The sequence below is a fragment of the Schistocerca americana genome, chromosome 5 (assembly GCF_021461395.2).
Source record: "Schistocerca americana isolate TAMUIC-IGC-003095 chromosome 5, iqSchAmer2.1, whole genome shotgun sequence".
Classification (NCBI taxonomy): domain Eukaryota; kingdom Metazoa; phylum Arthropoda; class Insecta; order Orthoptera; family Acrididae; genus Schistocerca; species Schistocerca americana.
The window spans coordinates 510,724,488-510,728,568 of NC_060123.1; the positions used below are offsets into that span (position 1 = coordinate 510,724,488).

General features: G+C 44.4%; 1 non-coding gene across 1 annotated transcript; it reads right to left on the reverse strand.

Moving 5' to 3' along the window:
* Positions 1 to 3,704: 3,704 nt before the first annotated feature.
* Trnas-cga lies at positions 3,705 to 3,779 on the reverse strand. The gene has a single exon. It is a non-coding gene; the product is annotated as a tRNA-Ser (tRNA).
* Positions 3,780 to 4,081: the final 302 nt, after the last annotated feature.

The window sequence follows — 4,081 nt, forward strand, 5'->3', positions numbered from 1 at the left end:
AAATATGCATCTATTCTTGGGGACCGTGTCCAGCCCTATATGCAGTTTGTTTTCCCTCGGCGTGTTGACATCTGCCAGTAGGACAACGCAACGTGCCAGACAGCCCGCAGTGCACTTGCGTGTTCAAAAGCAGCAATATGAGTTTACCGTACTCCCGGGTTTAAACCCAATCGGGAATCTTCTGGTGCTGGACCACCTCGATCGGGTTCGCGCCTTGAATTCTCAACCGAGAAATCTAGCACAACCGGCCGCAGCATTGGAATCAGCACGGCTCTACGTCCCTGCTGGTACATTACAGAATCTCATTGACAATCTTCCTCCACGTCTCGTAGTACTCGGCTCTGCGAAAGATTGTTATTCAGACTTTTTGACAGGAGATCAAATCAATGTGGCTGGACAATGTAGTTGGTATGCTGCCTCCAAACGGCTCCTAACAAATTCGGCTGATAATCTCCACAACAACAAAACAGGAACAGTTCAAAAAGGAGAGAATCTCAGAAAAACACCACACTCAAATTCTCACGGAAACGAATATGATTTGTTGACTTTTATGAAACCATCGCCAAGGCTGTCTCGTTCACTAAGCACCACCATCCAGCTTACCACTTGGCTACACGATTTAATTTGACATCACTGCCTATTCAGTGTCTGTACACTCGCTACAACGCAATACTCCTCCAGAAAGGCTTCAACGCAGAATTCACGACGCACTTTCGAAATCCCTCAATTTTCTTTGCTACAAGAAATAATTCGGTTGATCACGAACTACCCGCTTCCTTCCGACGTATGAAATACACTACGTAAACCCCAACTCCGCTCCAGACGGCACTCTATACCCCACGAGCGCAGCTTGCTCAATTTCTCGAGTTACAAACCGCATCACGAATTTTTTTTACATTTAGGCGTTCCAACCAATCCTAATTAGGAGCATAACGTAGGCATTGTCATTGGCCATTCCGTGGGCTCACTTATAGCGCTTCTGTTGGGTGCTGCGGGTGCTGCTTCCTGCCAGGAAGAAAACTGTCTGTAATACTTGTTGGAAAACACTGACCATCATGAGAAAATCACTCCATCTTGAGCTAGTCTCGCATGCCAAGACCGCTATCCATCTAGGAGGGTTAGGGAAATGCTGGCGCATTACCTTTAGGCAGGAGAAAACCCTCTCTTTTCAGAAATCAACCCTGTCGTAGACGTTAACCACAGCAAGAGCACACAGGGGCTGCCCAGAAAAGATTTCCTGCAGTGTTGTTCCCGCAGCCGTACAGAATCGTTCCTTGAGGCCGAGAAAGGGTTTGTTTGGAGCAAGACAATTATCCACGCTGACATTCCACGAACTGTCAACATGGGCTGTGATGATCCACACAATACGAATGTCTCTACACGACAAATTTAACCTTTAGAACTCCATTAAGAACGATAGCGTACGTGACGCAGAAACGTGGTGCATGAAGAAGCTGGATGAGGGAAACCCTGGAATGCAACTAGGATCGATAGTGTCGGCTTTCGTTCATAGACTTGTGCAGACTAATGTGTTTGGACCGAAATCATGTACGCATGTCGGACGATTCTCAGCACTACAGAGGGTAATCTGAGGGCCATGCGATATGAGACCAGGACCTCACTCTACATTTCAGCTCTACATTTAAAATTTCAACAATGACTTCGTCTTTCAAGACGATAACACCGGACCCAACAACTGAACGCCTTTCATTGAGAGGAAGGAATGGCCTGGGGTATTTGCTGACAAGAACCTGGTTCAGCATGCTTGAGCAAGATGAAACTTCCTGTGCGTCGTCACAAGATCCCTTCTCACACACTCGATGACCTCAGGAGTGCCACCGTCGGAGAATGCACCAGTCTTGAGTAGCAATGTCTCTATTACCCGTGTAGACAACATATCAAGGTGCATCCAAGCACGTTCGGTGCACGCGGTAGTGGAACGCAGTACTGAATATTACCCAACAACAGAGTTTGATTTCACAGATGTGCTAAGATGAGGATCTTCAGACACCTGTAGTTTTTAAATTTCAAAATGAACATTTTTTTAATTCCATAACCTTATTCTTTTATTTCTAGTTTCACATGAATCTAAACCCACAAAGACCCCAAACATTCAGTGGAACAAAGCTCTTTTTGAGTAGTTTATGCCCTGAAGATTCAACTTTGACCACAGCGAAGTGTCGAGATACTCCTATGGTCAGCAAGATGTCAGATCTGTCCCCAAAAGAACATATGTGTGGTTAGCTCGAACGTCAACTCCGTCGCGGCTTCAATATCCAGGATGTCAAAGACCAATTAGAACCGTTATGAGCTATCTTGCCTCTGGACAGAATACGGTGGCTTTATGACACCTTTCCCAATCTAATTATTGCATGCATCCAGGCCGGAGGAGATGCAACGTCGTACTGATAAATGAAAGCTTACTGTCAAATTCTTTGTAAATTCTGCTCGTTATTGTGATCACTAAAATAACATCACATACCCTTTCAACCCAAGAAATCTCATTTAGTTTCTTCCACTCGATCTGGGCGCTTCACTTTTTTTGTCAGTCAGTGTGGATAAGCAATTTTGTTGCTGGTCGAACTAACTTCCACATTGTTAGAACATCACGACATCACATCAGGTGTATTAGAGAATACATAAAGCGACAAGAACAACAAAATGTACTGTTCAGTGAAATGAAAGGAAGACCACTGATGATGGTGTAACATGACAGAAATATCTGTGGCTCTAGAGCAGGAGAGAAACGTATTTTGCTCAATGCGGAATGTTCATTACACATTTATTGTTCAGGTAAACCCCATAAGAATTGATAAGTATCCTAAAGAAAAATCACATGTAGATTAATCTAATATTCCTCTTAGGACGATCAGAAAGTATTAATGGACTGCACTGGAGCCACACTACAGCAGGCGTCTTTCATTTGTTTGGACACTAAAGACTGACAATGGATAACGCTCTTCATGCTGTGCCGAAATATCTTAGAAATGAAATGAACGGATAAGGTGAGGAATAAAGAAGTACTAGGAAGAATAGACGACGACAGAAGTCTATAAAAAGACATACCAAAAGAAGGAATACTTTAGCGGGACACCTGCTGTGCCATCCAGGAATAGTTAACCTGCCGCTGGAAGGAGCAGCAGAGGACGGCAAAATTGTAGAGAAATATCAAGATTAGAGTATGGAAAACAGATTAGTGTTGTATGTATTAGCTCCGTAGAGGTGAAAAGAGTGCCACAAGACTGGAAAAGATGGAAGGCAGCAGCAGCAACAACAACAACAAATGCGATTCACAACTTCAGCAGTTGGCTGACATATGCTTAATGCTCCGTTTACATACTGATTACAGTCCCTTTGAAACTTTACATATCTTGAAGCTCGATACAGAGCGCTTTATTCAATTGTCTGTAGGTGATAAAGCCTCACGAGTTGTACACCTCTCTGTAAAGTTATGTGCGCGCTGCAACACACAAGCTGTGACATTGTCTTTTCTACGTGACAATATCAGTTGTGAACACACTTCAGAATTAAATTTACTCTCATCACTATTCCAAACATTTCTCTCATAGTCGTAAATTTCCATAGTTTCTGAGCACATGCCTGTCTCATGGTGGTCATACTCTGTTAACTATGTCTTTAGAATGAAATTTTCACTCTGCAGCGGAGTGTGCGCTGATATGAAACTTCCTGGCAGATTAAAACTCTGTGCCCGACCGAGACTCGAACTCGGGACCTTTGCCTTTCGCGGGCAAGTGCTCTACCAACTGAGCTACCGAGGCACGACTCACGTCCGGTACTCACAGCTTTACTTCTGCCAGTATCTCGTCTCCTACCTTCCAAACTTTACAGAAGCTCTCCTGCGAATCTTGCAGAACTAGCACTCCTGAAAGAAAGGATATTGCGGAGACATGGCTTAGCCACAGCCTGGGGGATGTTTCCAGAATGAAATTTTCACTCTGCAGCGGAGTGTGTGCTGATATGAAACTTCCTGGCAGATTAAAACTGTGTGCCCGACCGAGACTCGAACTCGGGACCTTTGCCTTTCGCGGGCAAGTGCTCTACCAACTGAGCTACCGAAGCA